Source organism: Diadema antillarum, unplaced genomic scaffold (assembly GCF_040938485.1).
Source record: "Diadema antillarum isolate AM-2024a unplaced genomic scaffold, OU_Dant_1.0 seq00001654_RagTag, whole genome shotgun sequence".
In the NCBI taxonomy this organism is placed as follows: Eukaryota; Metazoa; Echinodermata; class Echinoidea; order Diadematoida; family Diadematidae; genus Diadema; species Diadema antillarum.
In genome coordinates, this window is record NW_027272355.1 from 73333 (window position 1) to 81492 (window position 8160).

Consider the following 8160-nt stretch of genomic DNA (forward strand, 5'->3'; position numbering starts at 1 on the left):
TTTTTTTTTTTTCTGGGGAAGAGGGGTAATCATCTGATCTTATGTATTTGGGTTCCTTATTTCATTCTTTTTTGTGAGGGGGGAGGGTGAGCATATCGATTTAATAATCTATAAATTTAATTACGTTTAATGATAGACGAGGGAATATCTGAGGTTATGGCTGGCCTGGGTGCTGCTTTCTCTCTGATAACATAATCGTCATTAGCAATACTGCAAAGGTTACGTTGTCATCATCGTCAACCTGTCAAGCCTTGCCATCATCAATGGTTGTGGATAAAATTAATAGGCCTAATCACTCTGCATAATTTAAGGGAAACAGTGAAATCCATCGTCAGCCGGACTATAATATTCCCATTCGGGTCCAATCGCGCTTTAAATGGGGGTCGCTTCTGATCCCGATCGTAAAAGATATCGTATCTTATCTCAGCAGCCCGTATTGGTTCGCGGTGTTCGTATTGGAACGTATCAGTACGTTGCTGCACGTACCAGGTCGGGGATCGTGATCGTAATGGTCATGTTAGATCGGTACCAATCGTGAACTCAATCAGGACAATCCTGTCGGATCGTATTTGAACGGCAGACCAGATCGTGACAGATCGTATCGCTTGAAATAGACCAATCGTGACCATATCGCACCCAAGCGTACCAACACGTATTGACTCGCATAACCTCGTATCCAAACGTGAAATTTCAGACGGGTTCAACAAATTTTCCACGATCAGTTACGAATGTCCAATCGTGGCGTTTGCAATGGATCGCACGATAGTGAGAACCCCGCTTAACCCATGCAGAGACGCTAAATGTTTGATCCGCTACGTATTTTCGGAAGCGATCCGCATTTCGTTATAGCGAAGCCAATTTCTTTTGTTTTTCTTTGTCAGTGTCGCTCGGAAAAGACGCTATAACCGTTTTCGTTACAAGCGAATTTTGTACCATAGACTTTAATGGCGATAATTTTGGGACCAGAAGTTTTACTTCGTTATCACGAAATTTCGTTATAACCGTAATCGTTGTAACGGGAGTGCACTGTAGAAGTACGTAAAAAAGCTGCAGAAATAAACGGTTTCCAATAATCTCAATGTGTCACATTTTGGCTTACTGTGTGAAGTGATTCACCTACATGTGTGTTAAATTCTATATTGTGTTCTTTTGTTGCTTGCTAGTTGTTCGTTTGTTTGATTTTGTGCTTTTGTGTGGCATATAATTTGATTTTGATTCTATTTATAGACAAAATGCATTCATAAATACACACATTATTCACAAATAATATGTACATAGTTTGTACACGAAATATGTTATTATACATTATACATTGTGTGGATCGTCATAAGCTATGAAAAGCTTGACTGGGACGTCTGGTATGGATAACGTTAACACATTATCTACATAAAATTCATTCAAACAATGTATGATGCACGTTCAATTGATTCATAGATAGGGAAATGAGAGGAGGAGAGAGAGAGAAAGAGAAAAAGATAGACAGAAAGTACTCTACATCATGTTGGTTCAAGATACAAAAGTTTGACATATTATTCTGGGAACATACAAAGACTCGTTACTATTATGTATGTGATTTACGTATGACAAATTAAACCTGTGAACCTGGAGCGGGAGAGCAGGCAAGAACCATGCACATGGTATTGCTTAAACATTATTTGCAATGGAGGGTATTCTTTCCTAGTCTTCTAAAAGTATGCTTTGATTGGCACGGTCGTACTTCATGAGAAAGAGAATTCCAGATGTCAAGACCGGCATGTCGTATGGATCGGTGGGCAAGGGCGTTTTGGGGGGATTTTCTAGGTGCACGTTTGTCGAGGTTCTGGTTCACAGTTTCAAGGATTTCCCTGTCGAACCATACTCTGACACTACCTTTCATCAGCATACAAGTCGGCAAAATTCCTCCACGTACAGACAATAAAGACAGTAGCATCGCCCATTACTTCTCCACGGGTGAATGCTCGCCAGCCAGACTCGAAACTGTTATCTCCGTGATTTTTACAAGTCTAATCAAATAGGTTTAATTTGCACACTTCTACCATATTACCTGGCTGAATCAAAATCTACGTCGATATAACTGATAAGATGTACATGTCTTTTCTTTCCTCTGCTACCATGCACCCAATGCAACTACAGAAATCACTGTATGGTTCATCGTCACGAGAGGGCGATGTCGTGACTACTGGATTATTGGAAGCATTTACTAGGTTTGTTATCGATTATGTGCAGCTCGCTACAAGCCTCAGTGTTTCTTGTTTCCTCGTTGAGTGTTTCATTCAACTACATGTGAACAAAGCGGTCCGGTTTATCCAGGGAGATAATTTTTTGCTAACAACAAATAAGTCGTCAAAGGTAAGTTATAACTTTCTTCTAACTCTAGTAAGAGGATTGAACCGCCTGATATGATTTCTATTCTTTAGAACCATGACATTGCTAATTGCCTGCACTACACACTGTAACGTTTGATTCGAGTCGTTTTCCAACTCGGATTCACAGTCTGTTGGCCCATGCATCAAACGGTGACGCAGTAGTGTTGGATCATTATAATACTGAATAAATTTTGTATATACTATTAAAAAGTGGCGAAATAACATTAAGCAACGAAATTGCAGGTTCATCATGCATTCAGAAATTTCAACCTTCGATCAACCTGGCAATATGCTACAATAGAGTATTATAAATTGGAAGGATTATTACGTAGATGCTTGCAAATATTTAAGCAAACAAAAAAAAACACGATTATTTGCATATCGCTCACTGCATTTGCCGATTCTACAAGAAGATAAAAAGTTGTTCACTTTCGTAACATCTTATGTTATTTTGATGCAATAATCACCACGATTACAAATTAAGTCAAATGTAGATTTTCCTCTCTCTCTCTCTCTCTCTCTCTCTCTCTTTTCACGAGACAAAGTCCACTTTGTACCGCCCACAAGTAACATAATAACAATGTGCAACTCTACTGCAGTGACAATGCAAAAGTCATTATGACGTGAAAACGTTCATAAGCAGTCTCATTTCTATTTTGTTATTTTTTTGTCGCTTGGAAAACAGAATACAGCGATGGCGGTACATCATGTCATGTACGTTTCAGTTGCAACGATGATTCTTCACAGCGTAAGTATGACAGTGTAATTTTTATTTAAAAATGGAGAAAATATAATTATGGTATAGCTAATAATAATGTTTAATTTGTTTATGATTTATCATGGAATCATTTAATGTCAGTACGGTTTGGGCAAATCATTTTTGATAGAGTCTTATTTTTTTCTTTCCTTTGTCTTTTTAAAACAACAACATAATTTAGAAATTTCACCAGTAAGCGTCCTGTGTAATTCTTTCCGTGAATATAGACCGACACTGTCCAATATAACCAGCATGCGCCTTAAGTAACAAACACAAACGTGTAAGATATATTTCTTCTGTGTCTTTACTTGCAGGTAATCATGGTAACACATTGTCAGACGCTGAATGGACCATCATCAGTAACAGTGGAACGTGGAACTAACGCACATCTGACATGTACAGTGACTGGAGGAACATCATCAATCTTCACATGGATTGATGTCTCAGGGGGTCAGTCTGTCACCATGTTTGGTGGAGGGACTAAACTATCTAATTTGGCAAAATATGCTGACTTCAGTGTATTAGAGAATGCAGCCTTATCCACATTGACAATCACTGATACACAGATTGCAGAGGAAGGGAGTTATGTTTGCCAGTCAGATGAGGTGGCAAATCCTGCACCAGCAGCACAAGTTACTGTTGAGGGTGAGTTTGCTACTATAGATAACATTAGATTACAAGATGGACTGAAAGTGACTGATCTTTCAGGTTCCATTGCCTCCTTAAAATCTTTAGTTTAATATGTATTTATGTTACTAATGAAAATGAAATTAGTGAACAACGAATAAGAAATAACGAATAAGGAATTATCAGAATGTAAAGAGAATACAAGTCATCTAAATATGACATCACACTTGAATGCAAACATATTACAAATTATTTGTTTTCCCACCCTTGTAGTGGAAGTTCCCCTCATAATCATATGTGACCGTGCACCTCAAAACGAACATAAAGTCGCACACACTGATTTTGCGTGAGGACTGAAAATAAGTGAAATGGGTCAACCTAGCCGAACTTGACTTTTTCATATTTTCTGAAAGAGCAAGTCTTCTTTTACATTATGCTAAAATTTGGTATCATAAAACGGGCAGAAAAGTGTGTTTTTTTTAGCAGTTTATCTCGAACATTTTTGGCAGAATAGTGTGATAAGGTGCGTCTTTCGAATCCCTTTTTCATTTCTGAAAAACCTTGTCCACACTCTTTACTTTCAACTCTAATAACTTTTGAAAAAGTAGTGCTACTGCTTTGAAAGTTGGCATTGATTAGGGACAGAATGTGTTAATGAGGCATGCTTAATTTCAGTTTAATCTGATAATCCCTTCATTGTTGTTACTCTGGTGGTTTACTTCCTGTTTTTTGTCCCATTCATCGCACAGCCAGCACGGTTTGGTAAAGATTAAGCGCTTGAATAGACACTGTACTTCAGAGCCTCTTTTCTCAGTTCACACTTTTCCTGAGTTTGTGCTTTCTTTCCAATATTTAGATAGGTTAGGAGAGTCCATTTGATTTGAGTTATACATCATTTTAAAGCTTAAAGTCTGGTCTTTCAGAATATGGCCTTAACTAAAAATTCATGTCTGGCGACTTTTTGTTTGTTTTGAGGTGCACTGTCACATATGACTGCAAGCAATGTTTTGTTCAGATGTCTTGAAAATTCCCCAGAAAAAAAGAAAGACATATAAAAAACAAATGAAGCAATAATTAACACCAACTGTAAAAGACATATCCCGAAAAAAAAGGAAAGTTCAGTGGGAGTAGCAAAAGGACTAAAGAAAGGCTAGACTGTCAGTCAAACAAAAAAGCCATTATCAGTGAGGACACCTGTCCAGCTGGGATGCCACGTCTCTCTCAACCGTTGCGTGGTGTTCCGTGGTATTTGTACTTTCTTATTTGTAATATACGTATGCGTATAGACAACGGTAATGTCATGTCATGTCATGACATTTCTCAACAATGCTCCTATAACAAGATACTTTTATCATTGCATAAAAACTCACGCTGCAAGACAATCACAGAGGCAAGATTTTTTAATGGTGTTTTACAACAGTTTCTAGGTGTTGGGCGTGCAAAACAGAATATTCGCAGATTGCTCGTTTATCCCGCCCCCCCCCCCCCATTCTTCCGAGACATCTATATAGCATATTCGTTTCATCCTCATGTCTGTAATGATTATGCTGTTATATTTATGCAACACTAACTTTATAGCTTTATGTTTACAGGATAATGTAAAATTCATAGTATTTCGCAAGGGTAAAAAATAAGGGACGGTCCTGCATTTTACTATACGAATGTGACCCGCCGTGGCAAAAGGATCCGAAAGTCGCTGACGGCTGAGCCGAAAAAAAAAAAAAATAGAGCAGAATCTCCAAGAAATGACCTGAGTCAATTGTCCGAAGATGATAATACTATGATTGTCCTTTACTGCACCATCAGCAACGGTCAGCAAATGGCCGGAGCAGAATTATGACGAAATCCAGGGTTTCAGATCAAAACATGAGGAAAAAGTACTCGGTACTCGGCATTCATGCCGAAATTAGTTTGATATACATTATTATTTGCTTTGGCAACACACTTTTCACAATTCTCACATTGTCTTCCTTGGAAACAGCCGCATTATGCACAAAGATGTCACATCGAAATGTGTTGTACGAAACAAAAATATAAGAAAGTTTACCTGCTAAGGATACACACTTTAATAGCGAGAAAAGAGCACTTTTTCTTTTGGTTATTGTTTATTAGACTTTATCAGTATGTGTGTCTGTGTGTGTGTGTGACATGTGTTTGTACTTGTATGTGTCAACTTGTGTTTGCTTCTAATCCGTGTGTGTGTGTGTTTCAACTCTTAAACAGTGGCACCAACTTTATCATTAACGCTGAATTCTACTCTGATCGCTGGAGAAACATACGAGGCAGTGTGCTCAGCTGTAGGAAGCCGACCATCAGTAGACATCAACTGGTATCTTGGAGGCGATCAACAGACTACTGGGATTGTAACAACAAATGCCCCAAATGCTGATAACTCAGATTTGACCGATACAAGTACGTTTACCTTCGTGCCAACAAAGGACAATTACAGGCAATCTCTACGATGTGAAACCACCGGACATCAGTTGACCAGACTCATTCAAGAAGACGGCATCACTTCTCTCAATGTTCACTGTAAGTCCAAACGCGACATCAATGTTCTTACAAACATATATTTCTTAATTTCTGCTCATTGCTCTTTTTTTTTAGGTGATCCGAGTATCCTTCGGATCACCTTCTGTATCTGTACTGATTCTTTCTTCTTCTTTATTTCTTTATTTCTCCGCAAAAGTTGTGCAGAGGTTAGCTCAGAAAGTCCGCTGCCTATTAATTTCAAAATTATATCATGTATGCATCATGTCCCAAAGACGAGAAATCTAATGTATCATTGTGATCAGTCGACCATGACGTCACTATGACGTCATTATATGAAAACACATTCTCAATCATATCTCATTAATGGAATGGAATTTTTCAATGAAATTTACGTCACATTTCAAGTTATGCGCATTCTACTCATGTTCTCAAAATTCATATTTTCTCTTAAAACGTGCGCGTACGCGCGCGTTGAAATATTTGTATGCTCCAATCGAGTTCAAATTTTTTTTGCACACGTTTCAGACCATTTGGAGCATTTTTTGAAAAATTGAAAAAATCGGACGGACACGTACGCGCGCGCGCATATACGCACGCACAGCTCATATGCATTTGAAATTTCCAGTTTTTTTACTTTGATCGGATGTCTGAAATGTCAAGGAATATCTATTCCAAGTTTCAAGTCAATCCGACTCAATATGATGTCATACGGGCTCGTCAAAGTTGAAATTCCGCGCGCGCGTCAATGGCGATATACAGTGCAACTATGCCAAAAAAAACCTGCTAATTTTAAATCCGATTTTACTCGTCAGGATGGACGGTGACCCCCCATTTTTCTTTACATATTTTGAAAGCTGATGAGTTGTACATGTCATTTCATGGGTTGGCAATGCTAACAAAATGATTAAAAGATAGCAAATTTCTTAATAAAGTAAAAAAAAGTAAATTTTCAAAATGACGTCATCAAATTTCAAGTTCATTCGATTGTATCTCACTAGTCCTTTGTCAATTTTCACCCAGATTTCAGTATGTGTTAGCTTATTTAATGTTCTTTCAAACATTATATAACAAAATTTTGATTGGATAACAGTATCACCTCGTAAAAATGGATTGAAAGTAACCTTGTCAAATTTGACCAGTTTACGTGTTATCTCTATGGGAGTGCAGTTTTTCTGGAAATGAAAATTGATATGACTATCTTTATCGAGCACTAGCTCACTTACCCTTCGATAAATTTCTCCTAGATTTTAATATGTTGTACCTGAGACTTTACGCTATCGTGAATGTGCCCTTCGTTTTTTTTCATACGATGTCGGGATCACGTCAAAAATTTTGGTTGAAATTCAGGCTTATCATCGATGTATTGAGATATTTCGTTCTTTCTGCAACTTTCTTTGCAATAACTCAAGAAAAACGGTCTCTATCACTTCCATATTTTGCACATTTTTAGTTCATGTCACGTCAATTATTTCATAAAATAACAACCACTTGATCGGACACCATCTTGGATATGTAAATTAGGGTCAAAGGTCATAAGTGTTTCATCCTGTATCTTAGTGAATACATGTCCTATCTTTCCCATATTTTGCACACGCAAAGACCATGTTAGAAGGATCATTTCACAAAATAACTACTCTTTACTCAGATGCCATCTTGCCTGTGCAAATTGAGGTCAAAGGTCATATATACTTCTTTTTGTATCTTCGTTATGACGTGTTATCTCTAAGGGAGGGAATTTTTTTTTATGTGAAATTGACATGATTGTCTTTATCGAGCACTAGCTCAATTACCCTTCGGTGAATTTCTCCCAGATTTTAATATGTTGTAGCTGAGACTTTGCGCTATCGTTTTTTTATTTCGTTTTTTTCATACGATGTCGGCATCACGATAAAAAACTTGGTTGAAATTAAAGCTTAT